A 13977-nucleotide genomic window follows, 5' to 3' on the forward strand; every position below is an offset into this window, starting at 1 on the left:
ATCCTGGTAAGCAGGGAAGGTTAAGAAGTCCCCTCACTCGTTTGTGTTCTGGAAAACAGCTTACTGCAAAGAATCACCCTTCCCCATATGACTCAGATAAGACTCACAGCTGCCTTTCTGGTTCACTTATGACAAAGCCAGACTGACTCTCCAAATTCCCCTTCTTTGCCTCACCAGCTGAACTGCTTGTCCCCACTGATCAATTGGAACAAAATGCTTGTTAGCCAAACTGTAGTCAGGCTTCTCTCTTTCCTACAGGCCCCTGAACTCTGCTTGCCCCCAAGGCTGAGCAAGCACAAAAAGGTGGAACATGTCCCCCCTTGTCAGCTTCTCCTGGGAATCAGCTGACCATAGGGAGATACTTTGCTGTCAGACCCCACTGGTCATTTCCCCTTGCTTGTCCAGCTTCCACTCCAAGGATTCTGCTTATCTCTGCCTCATCCTTGCCCTATAAAAGAAAAGCCTTCTTCCATTTGATTTTGAAACATTTGCAGACCTTATGGTCATGTTCTCCCTGTTGCAATAGTCCTCCTCCCCTTCTTGCAATAATCCTTTTGAATAAAAGTCTCTCCTTACTAAGTCTGAATTGGTTTTTCTCTGGCAGTCTCCTACTGCATTGACTACTTTTCAGTTTACAAACATACCAAGCTCAAGACCACCCTAGGGCCTTTGCATGCTGCTCCCTCATCTGGTATACCCCTCCCATCTTCTCTGGCTAGCTTCACAGCCCTACTACCTGACTCCAACCTTGGGCTCTGGTACACTTGGCCATACCTCGGGTGCCTACTGCCACAGACATAGAATGAGTTTGAGGGCCAAATATCATCAGTAGTATCTTAACTTCTCACATTCAGGAGATCCTCTTGTTTCCCTTGAGGTAGTTGGGGAAATTTCTGTGCTCTGTGGTTCTCTCTATCCAAAATCTAAGTCAGGAGAAAACAGGGAGAATGTCAAGACCCAGATCGGTCCCGAGGTAGGTAGTAGGTCTTCCTGGATCCAAGCATGGCCATTCCCAGGCTACTTGATGCAATTAATCTTTCCTCCAACGATCATTTCCTCTTACCCTCTCCTTGAAACTTAGAGGTGCTGATAGAGATTTGGCTTTACATGGGAATATGCACAATGAGGGCCCGGGGTGGGGAAGAGGCTTGGGGGACAAGCAGCCCTGTGGGGGCAGCAGTGTTTTCTAAGATTTAAAGGCTCTTTTGGGGACCAGCCCTGTGGCGCAGCCGTTAACTTTGCATATTCCACTTTGGTGGCCTGGGGTCCACCCGTTCGGATCCTGGGTGCTGATGTGGCACCGTTTGTCAAGCCATGCTGTGGCAGGCGTCCCACGTACAAAGCAGAGGAAGATGGGCACTGATGTTAGCTCAGGGCCAGTCTTCCTCAGCAAAAAGAGGAGGATTGGCAGGAGATGTTAGCTCAGGGCTAATCTTCCTCAAAAAAAAAAAAAAGATTCTTTTGATGGTGGATCACACACAATGACTCTCAGATAGTTGAAAGGCAGAATTTTTTGTTACTTACTGCTCCAAAGGAGAGAAAGTTGACAGGCAAGGCCACACAGGGGACTGTACCTGGGGACAGGATAACAGCAAGCTGGAGCCGTAGGGGTAGCTTATATGTGGCAAGCAGGGTGGGGTTACCTAGATTTCAAGGGCTCCCCGTGGATTAGCTATTTTGAATAATTTCTCTTTGGCTCTGGGGCATAGGGGCTGCCCCTAGGTGCCTGGTACCTGGCCCTGGGGTGATTAGGGTGGATTTATAGTGGCCCTAGAATGTGAGAGCTTATAAGGGAAGTGGTTGGGGTGTGGACTCAATCAGCTGCTCAAAAAGAGGAGCTGACTACCCTTTGGGTAGGGCCTCAAAACTGGGTTAAGACAGCATTTTTTAATTTTTTTAAAAGAAAACCTCTATTATAACTAGTACCCTAAGAAGAACCAGCAGCAGCGTTACAGGGGAATGTCAATGGTGTGTGTACTTGTTAACGACTGATAGTGTTGAAATGAGACTGCTGTGACCCCTGCTTCAGGAGTGTGGACTGCTGTGTCTGTTGGGGTGGGATGGGAGTAAAGAAGCAAGCATTAAACTGTACATTAAACTGTAACTGGAGATGTGTGCTCATTTTTGGCCACTACCGTGCAAGAGGAATATTGGCAAAAGAAAGCTTAACCAAAAGAGACTGATTAGGCCTGGAAAAGATATTTCAGAAGGACCTGTCTGTCTTTTGCTCTTCAAGGAGTTGTCATGGGTCGAGAAGAGAGCTGTTAAGAGACTCAAGAAGGTGTCTGTGGTTTGACAGATAGCTCTGCTGCAGTCCCCAAGGCCTACTTGCCTCCCTCGGGCAGTCCCAGCCCTCCCCACCTGCTCCTGGAACAGGGCCTGGATGCCAGTCCCCTGAAAGTCTCTCTTTTCCCCTCTTTGCTCATTTGCATTCCTTGAAGCAGGCCCCCTGCCTGAGCCCTGGGACCTGGCAGCCAAAAGTTCACTCCCAGGAGGGCTGTAGGGACTGCCCAGGGAGGAGGAGCAGATCACTTGTCTTATATCTTACTATTACCTGGCATTTTAGTGTCACCAGGAGAGTGGCACCTTACCTCTGCCCCCATTAGTTGCCATTAATATGATTTTTTATGTAGATAGTCAGTGCTTATTTCAGTCTATCCACATATTTGCCAGTTTCTTTGCTTCTCACTCTTTCTTTTCTTCTCACTCTCCTTTCCAAAGTGCATTAAGCAGTAGTTCCCTCAAAAAGATTCTATTAGAGGTAAACTCAGCTTTTGTTACTCTGAAACTATCTTCAATTCTCTCTCATTCTTTTTTTTAAAAAGCTTTATTGGGGTATAATTCCCATACCATACAATTCACCCATTTAAAGTGTACAATTCAATGGTTCTTAGTATATTCACGAAGTTGTGTAATCATGACCACAATCAATTTTAGAACATTTTCATCACCCCCAGAAGAAACACCACACTCATTAGTAATCACTCTCTATTCCCCCCAACTCACCCCACCCTGGGCTACTGCTAACGTATTTGCTTCTCTATAGATTTCCCTATTCTGAACATTAAAAAAATAGAATCATATAATATGTGGCCTTATGTGACTGGCTTCTCTCACTTAGCATATTTTCAAGGTCCATCCAGATTGGAGCATGTATCAGTACTTCATTTTATTGCTGAATAATATTCCATTGTATGGATATACCATATTTTGTTTAATCATTCCAAATTGAAGGATATTGGGTTGTTTCCACTTTTGGGCTATTATGAATTATACTACCATAAACATTCATGTACAACTTTCGTGTGGATATATGTTTTCATTTCTCTTCAGTATTCTATTAGAAAAATCACCAGTTCTTCCCTCTTGTATCTTTCTTTCCTGTGTGTCTCCTGTGGGTTCCTGGAATTGGCCACCCCAAGATATGTCTCTTTGGCATGAGGATTATTTGGGTCTGGTTACTTTTAATAAAAGCAACTCTGAGGAGCGGAGTTTGCTTGCCCTTTGTTGGGAAACATTTACATTTGTAAGGGAAATCTCCATCTGTAAAAGTGCCTCCCTCTCTGTACCAGGAAGAAGGGGGGATGACCTTATCTCTAGAAACTCTTATCAATGCCAAAGGCAAGGACTTAAATCTGCATTTGTTTATTGAGCTTGTCTGGTAACCTCCTGTAACTGACACCCCCCCAACCCCAACATCCTCCTTTGTCTTTAGCTGGATATGATATTTAAGGTGGGGGCTTCAGCCATTTTGTCGAGTTGCTCAGCTTGCCTGAGCCTCTCCCATGTATACATGTTATAAAGCTTTGTTTAATTTTCTCCTGCTATTCTATCTCATGTGAATTTAATTCATTTTCTGGCTAAAAGAACCCACATAGGGTTGAGGAAATGTCTTCCTCCCCTATACTCCTTTACTGTTCACACAGAACACTTCATTTCTAACACTCCTGGTCACCAAATATATGTGGAGGTTTTTCCCCCACACCAAGCAATTCTCTGCTACACCAGCTGGTTGTCCTATAATTTAATTCAATTTTGACACTATGTACCTGGAAATAGTGTCAGATCCCACAGGGTAAGGGCTCAGTCCCACAAGGCTGTTCCCACTGCACTTCAGATGCCAACTGCAGGTTGTAGGTCCCCAGGTTACCTACAACTTCTTTGCAAGTTGACTACAAATTAGAGGTTCCCATGACCTTCTCCTTGGATTGGATTAATTTGCTAGAGCAGCTCACAGAATTCAGGAAAACATTACATTTACCAGTTTATTAAAGGATATGATAAAGGATATAAATGAACAGCCAGGTGACAAGATAAATAGGACAAGGTCTGGGAGGGTCCCTAGTGAAGGAGCTTCTGTCCTTGTGGAGTTGGTGTTTCATCATCCTCCTAGTACGTGGATGTGTTCACTGACCTGGAAGTTCTCTGAACCCATACTATGGGGCTTTTATGGAGTGTTCCTCATGTAGGCATGATGTATTATTAATTCCATTTCCAGCCCCTCTCCCCTTTCTGGAGGATGGGGGTGGGGCTGAAAATTCCAAGCTTCTAATCATGGCTTGTTCTTTCCAGTGACCAGCCCTCATCCAGGAGCCACTCAGGAACTCACCCAGAGTCATCTCATTAGAACAAAAGATACTCCTAATGCTCTTCTCACTTAGGAATTTACCAGGGTTTTAGGGGCCCTATGTCATGGACCAGGAACAGAGACTAATATATATATTTTCATATAGTAATACTCTATTTAAAATTTTGAGGAACTGCCAAACTGTTTTCAAAGTGGCTGCAACATTTTACATTCCTACCAGCAATGCATGAGAGTTCCAATTTCTCCATATTTTTGACAATGCCTCTTATTGTCTGTCTGTTTAATAGTCATTCTAGTGGATGTGAAGTAGTATCTAATTATGGTTTTCATTTACATTTTCCTAATGGTTAATGATAATGAGCATCTTTTTCATGTGTTTATTGGCTTTTCATGTATTTATTGGTTTATATATATATATCTTCTTTGGAGAAAAATCTATTCAGATCCTTTGCCCATTTTTCAATTGGGTTATTTGTCTTTTTATTGCTGGGTTTTAAGAGTTCTGGGGGCCAGCCATGGCCGAGTGGTTAAGTTTGCGTGCTCTGCTTCAGCAGCCCAGGGTTTTGCCGGTTCAGATCCTGGGCACAGACATGGCACCACTCATCAAGCCATGCTGAGGCGATATCCCACACGCCACAGCTAAAAGGACCCACAACTGAAAATACACAGCTATGTACCAGGGGGCTTTGGGAGAAAAAGGAAAAATAAAATAAAATAAAATCTTAAAAAAAAAAGAGTTCTATATATATTCTGGATATAAATCCCTTATCAGAAATACATTTTGCAAATATTGCCTTGTAATTCTCTCTCATTCTTGAATGACAGCTTAGCTGGGTATTGAATTATAGGTTGTAGCCATCTTCTTTTTTTTTTTAGATTTTATTTTTCCTTTTTCTCCCAAAGCCCCCTGGTGCATAGTTGTGTATTTTCAGTTGTGGGTCCTTCTAGTTGTGGCACATGGGATGCTGCCCCAGCATGGCTTGACAAGCAGTGCCATGTCCACGCCCAAGATTCAAACCAGCAAAACCCTGGGCCACCAAAGCAGAGTGTGCGAACTTAACCACTTGGCCACGGGGCCAGCCCCTGTAGCCATCTTCTAAAGCAAGAATCAGAAAACTTTCTCTGTAGAGGGCCAGATAATAAATATTTTCGGCTTTGAGAGCCATATAATCTCAGTCATAACCACTCAACTCTGCCACTATAGCACGAAAGCAGCTGTAAACAATACCTAAATAAATGGGCGTGACTGTATGCCTATAAAACTTTACTTACAAAAACAGGCAGGAGGCTTGATTTGGCTCATGGGCTGTGTTGTAGTCACTTTCCAAGATTTGGCATGTACGTTGAAACTGATGATACCACACACTCATCAAAGGTTTACTACTCACATAATGAAGCATTTGGGGAGAGTAGAGTGACTCCAAGCAGATCCAAAAATGGCTGGAGAGAGCAGGGAATGGAAGTTGGTTTGAGGTTTTTATGATGGTTAGGGTTCCCACATACAGGCAGAATTTGCATGGTTTGAATCTCCTACTGGCATCAATGCAGAGAATACCTGGGATTTCTTACTAGCTTGCTCAGATGTAGGGTAGAAGTGGAAAAGGAGAGTTTAGGCTTAAAAGATGTCAGCTGTCAAACATAAAAAAATTGAAACTATACAGGCTACAGTTTGCTGACCCTGTTTGAAAGCATTCTGAAGACATTTCATCATTTTCTGGCTTCTATTATCTTGTTGGGAAATCTGTTATCAATTTAATTGTATTTCCTTTGTAGGAAGTCCTTTTTTTCTCTTGTTTATTATAGGATCTCCTTATTGCCTTTGATGTCCTGAAATTTCACTACAATGTGTCTATGTATGGATTTAGATTTCTTTATCCTGTTTGGGCTATGCTGAATCTAAGGATTTCTGAATCTAAGGATTCAGGCTTTTCAATAATTTTGGAAAATTGTCAGCTATTCTATCTTTGAACATACTCAGTTATTTTTATTCTTTTCCGGAATTCCTAATAGATGTAGATGAGACCTTCTAATTCCCACCTCTATGTCTCTTAAAATCTCTTTCATATTTTCAATCTCTACATCTTCATGCAGGAGCATTTTTTTTCAGGTTATCTAATATGGAAAATTATTTGAAACAGAAATCCTGTGCACCACAGTTGATTGGTGTAGGAAAGGGCATGCAACCTCAGCTAGGCCAATCAAAGGGTTTTCCTGAGAGTATTGAGTTGGAATTGAGGACAGAGCTGTTAGATGTGTTCTGACAGACCTTCTAGTCTGTTTCCACTGGCTTTTTAAGACCCAGCTGCACCCCTGCTGTTCCAGCGTTTATGTAAGATCTTTCAAATAATTTTCCCTTTTGCTTAAACTAATTTGATTTGTGTCTTTTATGTGTGATGAAGAAAGTTCTAACAAATGCATAGGATTATTGCAAAATTTCCAAATATCATTTCAAAGAGGAAGTCAGGAACTGAAGACCAAGGACAATGGAAAAATTGGAGAGTTTTTTAAAACTTTGTGTACTTGTTATCTATTGCTGCATGACAAATCATCCCAAACTTATGGCTTAAATAGCAACAGTTTCTTATCTCACAGTTTCTATGAGTCAGGCATTCTGGAGTAGCTTAGCTGGGTTGTTCTGGTTTAAGGTCTCTCCTGACATTATAATCAGATGTTGGCCACGGTTGTAGTCATCTGAAGGCTTGACTTGGGCTGGAGGAGCCACTTCCAAGATGACTCACTCACGCGACTGCTGAGAAGAAGCCTGAATTTCTCACTAGCTGTTGGTAGGAGCCCTCAGTTCCTCACCATGTGGGGCCTTTTGTAAGGCTGCTCAAGTATTCTCAAGACATGGCAGCTGGCTTACCTCGATGTGAGTGGTCTCAGAAAGACAGAGAGAGCAGAGAGGAAGCCACAAGCCCTTTTTATAACATAGACTAGGAAGTGACACATTGTCACTTCCACATTATTCTGTTTGTAAGAAGCAAGTCACTAAATCTAGCCCACTCTCAAGGGGAGGGGAATTAAGCTCCATCTCTTGAAGGGAGGAGTAGCAAAGAATTTTGGACATATTTGAGGAACACTACACTTTGCCAATCCTCCATGGGTTGTAAAGGAAGCATTAGCACCACTGTTCCATGCAGACCACTATTCCACCTGAATTCACAGCCTTTCTTCTTTCAAAGATCTTGATGTCAGCCTTTAGCACCTACTACTCCTCATGTCAGGAATTATACCCGTCTGTTGCCACTCATGAAACCTGCATCTTGGCCATGGCTAAGACTGGGAGGCCTGAGAAATTGTAACACTTCTTCTGGACCCCAAACCAACCTCAGATGGGTTACCCCAGACCTCATCACTGACCTACGTCCCTCACATGGTGACAGTAGATAGCATTGACACACTTCACACGAGTCCCTGTCCACATCAGTCAAGGCCTACCTGTTCATCAAGGAGATGCCCTGCCCCTATGGCTATCCAGCCACTTGATTTCTAACTACTGTCTCCAGACTGTCTCCTGATTTTGGGAGGAAAAGTTGAGGCATTCCAACTCTGTATTTACCCATTCTCTGCCTAATTCCCACTGATTGGTGACCACACATGAAGGGTCAACTGTATACTCAAGAACGTCTTCCTAATAACTCCCCTAGTCCTCTCATCTTGCTTCCTGCAAGTCTGCATCCAACTTGTCACACTCCAACATTCCCAATAGGACAATTATGGCTTCTACATCTCCCTGTTTCTTGCACTCCTAGCCCCACTAAAACCCTGGCAGCCAGGCCACACAAGAGAATCTATACCTTCTGTTGGTCCAGAAAGTAAAGTAACCAGAGCCAGGCCACGTGGGAGGCCATGAGCATAGAACACATCCAGCTCTCCTTCTAGCAAGAACCCCCATATCTCCCACCCATGAAAAGAACAATTATCCAGACTTGTTGAGAATGGAAGAGGTCCTTAACCCCACGGCCCTCTGATACCAGCTGTCCTCCCATGTGATTCTACTTCATTTTTCATTGCTCTACAATCATATGATTCAACAACGAAAGGGTTAGTTAGAGGATGGAGCGAGGAGCTGAAGGAGCTCTCTTCCCACCTAGTCTCATTCTACTTGTGAGGAGGAGTTGCAAGTAGGAGGGGATATTAGGCTCCTCCAATGACTCCTAGTACACAGACAGAACTGAAAGTGATACTTAGGTCTCTTTCCCCTGTGGGGGAGGAAGGATATTCCTTTACCTTCTAGTTCTTCTGGCTGGTCTAAGAATTAAATTGACATGAGACAGAATAACAGGGGAAAATCAAACAAAGTTTAATAACACGTATACGTGGGAGAAACCCAGGAAAACTGAGTAACTTGCCAAAATAGCCAAAAGGACCACCTTAAATACCATCTACAGCTAAAGACAAAGAGGATATTGGGGATAGTGGTTTAAGACTTCAAAGGGAAGAAAGGCAATTCACACCGAGATGGAAAAGCAAATGTTTGGTAAACAAATGTTTGCCGTGCCTCACAGAGACAAAAAAAAAAGTGGGGGGCATGGAGAGGACTGATCAAATGGGTCTTCCTAGGTTCCGACCTGACTACCCCACCTAGTTCATATAATACTATAGTTATCTATGGTGATAGCTCCTTCCTGGAACAGGCCTTCTATCTTAAATTCTTTTAGGCAGTTAGGGGGAAGGTCAAAATTTCTTCCTGAGTCTTTTGTTCTTAGAAATAATCAAGCCAAAGAGACACATTTTGGGGTGGCACATTCTGATCCCCCATAAGCCATGCCACCCTTTACTCTTCCTCTAGACAGAGGTGGAACAGGAAAGATATGATGGAAAGCTGTAGTGAAAAAACCAAAAGTTTTGTCCTCAGTAACTATTCAATTTACTGACCCTATTTTCTGGGGCAACCCAAACCAACCTATCGCAGGCAGTGTCCTAGGAGTTACAGGAAGTGTGCAGTGTCCAAGAAAACATACAGACATTATAATCAGTCACTCTCAATTAAATAGCCCTGTTACATTTTTAAAGATTTTATTTTTTCCTTTTTCTCCCCAAAGCCCCCCGGTACATAGTTGTGTATTCTTCGTTGTGGGTTCTTCTAGTTGTGGCATGTGGGACGCTGCCTCAGCGTGGTTTGATGAGCAGTGCCATGTCCGCGCCCAGGATTCGAACTAACGAAACACTGGGCCGCCTGCAGCGGAGCGCGCGAACTTAACCACTCGGCCACGGGGCCAGCCCCAGCCCTGTTACACTTTTAATTTAGTGTTTGTAATCTTTTGAAATGAAGCTACTAGTGTAATGGCTTCTCATTTTCCCCCACTAGGCTGCAGGCTATATCCATAGTAGGTACTTGAGTGTCTTGGTGTTGGGAAAGGCAGCTACGCCTTCAAAGACAGGGCACAGATTTGTGGCCAGAAAAGGGGTGAAAATTCCACCAGGACAATGTGCTTTCTGTCACCTGGCCACAGCTGATTCTCAGTTTTACATTCTTATCTTTTTCCTCTGGTCACATTCTAGACCCCCATTTCCATCCCCAAACTTATTTATTTTGCATCTCAAAATACGAGGAAAAAAATTAAGGGGGATCTTTCCCCCTTCTTCTTAGAGGCAGAAAGCAGATGCATTTTAAATTTGAAAATAAGCAAACTAAGAAAAAAACCCTTCAGCATGTGGCTTTTGCATGCAGCAGAGAATCAGGGTAAAGGAAGGATCCTGTACTCTGGCTTCCCAACCTTGGCTCACATTGGAAGCAGCTGGGGAGTTAAAGAACTAGGAATACCTGGGTCCCACTCACAAAGATTTGGATTTAATTGGTATGGGGTGTGGACTTTTTAAACTGTCCAAGAGATTATAGTGTGCAGCAAACTTAAGAGCCTGTGATTTACATTCACCGTTGTTTACTACTCAAAGCCTAGTAGAGGAACACAGCACCAGCACACCTGGGAGTTTGTCAGAACTATGCTTTGGCCCCTCCCCAGACCTCCTGAATTAGAATCGGCAGTTTAACCCCAAGTGATTGGTATTCATATGCTCATCAAAGTTGGAGAAGCTCTGACTAGGGCTCATACCAAGCAAATAGGCCCAATCTGCAAGGAGGTAAAGCATACAGGAAATAGAGCTCACAAGAATTGGCCTCCCACCAGAGGAAGGAAGAAACCTCCTTGTGACAGGCTCTGTGCCATGGCTCTCAGAGAAATCAGGTAGCATTGGCAGGGGTGAGCTGAGCTTCAAGAAGCCATGCAGGACTTCAGAACAGCGCTGCTCTCCCGGTGGCTACTCCGGCAGCTTTGCAAATGCTGGTGGGGCTGGTCTGGTGAATCCATTCCCCCATGCCAATCTGGGTGCTGTCCATGTTAGCTGCCTGTCATGTTGAAAACCATCTGGTGAGCACACCCCAAACACAGAGAACCTGCTCATGCTCCTCTATGAGGCGAAAATGTGATTCCCAAACAGATAAAACTCAAAACTCTTTCCTCTTTCCCCCATAGCCCCCAGTAGTCAAGTTACCTAAGAACAGTATTTCAAGAGGAAAGCAATGGAGAAATTAGGCATTGATGCCGTTTTCCTTTCTGGGTATGTTGGATATTTTCCAGTTGCCCCTCCATATTCACTCTTGGTCCTTCTCAACCTTGCGCTGAGACTTGGGAGGCTGACCTTGGACCTCCAATGTGGGCTGAAGAACAGAATCTCCAGCTTCCAGTTGGGTTGGGCCAGTGGCAGACCCTGGCAGGAGATCAGAAAGAGAGTCGGGTCCAGTACTTATTCCCCAGCTCCCTCTGTCCTAGACCATGGGTTGGTTGTGTCCCTCCACTGAAGGCCACAGACGGCTTCTGTTGGGTAGCCTGCTCCTAGGGGTGGTAATAACTTCCAAACATTGCTAGCCCTGGGATTCTGTACCATCCCATGTCATATTTCCTTAACTCTTACACCTTTTACAAATCACCCCTTGAACTCTCCTCAGTTATCCTGTTGGAAGGTGCCATTGGTTTCTCTTCCACCTCATCACCATCTCTCTGGTGCCAGGATCCATTCTCAGTTTCCATCCTTGGTGACTGGCCATTGAATAGGCACGTGGGGTGGTTCAGATGAGTGGAGCAGAGCCTCAGGGCACAGATGGGCATCTCTCCTACTGAAAGATCAGTTGGCAACATGCTGAGGCCTGCTACTAGGAAGCCTATACCAGAGGGCAACTGTCGCCCATACATGTATTCCTAACAGAAAAACTTAGCTTTGGCCCACAGCTAACGTCTTCCTTTGAGATGTTTTTCAGCTGAGTTGGGCTTCCGCCTCAAAGAAATCATAGCTACAAACTACAAACTGCTCTAAACCAGCTCTAACCCGACCACAGGAGCAGTCCCTGTGACGAGGGACTTGGAGGTGACCTGAAGTTGCCTCTGCTTCATCACCATACGCAAACCTCCCCTCCTGCAAACCTTTCTAGGCACATTTGGTGTGGTGCTCAAGGATTCTGCATGCACCAACTGGTCTTGGAAGTCTCCACCCCCCCCCCCCCCCCCCCCCAGGGAACTGTGGTGACGCCACGACCCTTGCCCTTTAAAAGTTCCCCATTTCCCTGTCTTTGGGGAGAAGGTGTTTTAGAGAATGGGCTCTCCCTTCTCCATTCCTTGATTTCCTTGATCAACAAATAAAGTTTCTGCTCTGCTATTCTGAATGCAGTCTCATTTTGTTGGCAAGAGTGACTCTGGGCAAAAGGACCCACTTGTAGGTCACCTGTCCCTTAGGGCTCAGCCCCTTGGCACAGCAGCCTGCAGCATGCACTCCAATGGCAGCAGATGGTCTTCATGCCATTGACCCCACATCACCCAGGTTCTCTGGTGCTCTTGATAGAAGACATTTGCTCCTACAGAGGCTGGGCAGTCTCTTGATGTTGCTTCAGCTTGTCTTCTTCTTTTTTTTTTTTTGAGGAAGATTATACCTGAGCTAACATCTGCCAATCCTCCTCTTTTTGCTGAGGAAGACTGGCCCTGAGCTAACATCCATGCCCACCTTCCTCTATTTTTATATGTGGGATGCCTGCCACAGCACGGCTTGACAAGCAGTGCGTAGGTCCACACCAAGGATCCAAACCGGCGAACCCTGGTTGCTGAAGCAGAATGTGCAAATTTAACTGCTCTGCCACTGGGCTGGCCCCTCAGCTGTTCTTTAAATGGCCTCTCCACCTCCAAACCTTCTTCTTTAGGATTCCACATATTGGCAAATAGCCCCATTGTTCACCCACGTGGAAGCAAAATAACCAAGAACCATTCTAGAGAGAGAGATAAGGTGAGTTTTATTTCAACTAGGGTGAGGATTATAATCCAGGAAGACAGTTTCCACAAAGGAAGAAAGCATTGCAGACAAGCAAGATTTTCAGTACAGTCTTCACTCTTTCTGTTTTTATTTTTTTATGTTTTTTTTTTTAGGGGGGTGGGTGAGGAAGATTGGCCCTGAGTTAACATCTGTGCCAATCTTCCTCCATTCTTTATGTGGTACACTGCTACAGTGTGGCTTGTTGAGCGGCATGTAGGTCAGCTCCCAGCATCCGGGCCTGGGAACCCAGGGCCACCAAAGTGGAGCGCAAACTTAACCACTACGCTGCCAGGCTGGCCCCACTTCTACGTTTTTATTTTTATTTTATTTTATTTTTGTGGAAGATTAACCCTGAGTTAACTGCTGCCACTCTTCCTCTTTTTGCTGAGGAAGACTGGCCCTCAGCTAACATTTGTGCCCATCTTCCTCCACTTTATATGCGGGACGCCTACCACAGCATGGCTTGCCAAGTGGTGCCATGCCTGCACCTGGGATCTGAACCAGCGAACCCCAGGCCGCCAAAGTGGAAGGTGTGAACTTAACCACTGTGCTACCGGGCCAGCCCTTTCGCCTTTTTGAGAACAAAGAACATACACTAAACATACCCTGGGTACACATTCATCAAAGTTTCAAAGAGGTATTCAGTTGCAAATGAGCAGGTCAATAAGACCCTGATGTCCGGAAAGGAACTAACATGCGAAGCAATGATTGAGCTTAGGAGGGGAAGTATGCATTCTTAAGAGAGTGCATTCTTTACTTTAATGGCTAAAGCAGATGTACAATGTATGTTTGATAGGCTATAAATCAAGCTTCTTTAGTTCAAGCTGAATCAGTTTTGTAACTTGGATAGTTACCCCATGTACCCCATATGCGACAATCTCATCACCCACTAGGGTGAGCCTACTTAGAACTCACCCATAAGAGAAAACAGCTGGAGGCTGTGGGAAGGTAATGTTTCTGCGGCTGTGGCTGGGAATGAGCATGTACCCCCTGGTTGTGGTGGTGATCCGGGAAGAGGTTGTCCTGGAAACTAGCCTCCCTTAGGATCTGGTTTCCCAACTTGAAGGAGGCCCCAGGGAGTAATGAGTGGC

Source organism: Equus quagga, chromosome 1, assembly GCF_021613505.1.
Source record: "Equus quagga isolate Etosha38 chromosome 1, UCLA_HA_Equagga_1.0, whole genome shotgun sequence".
NCBI lineage: Eukaryota > Metazoa > Chordata > Mammalia > Perissodactyla > Equidae > Equus > Equus quagga.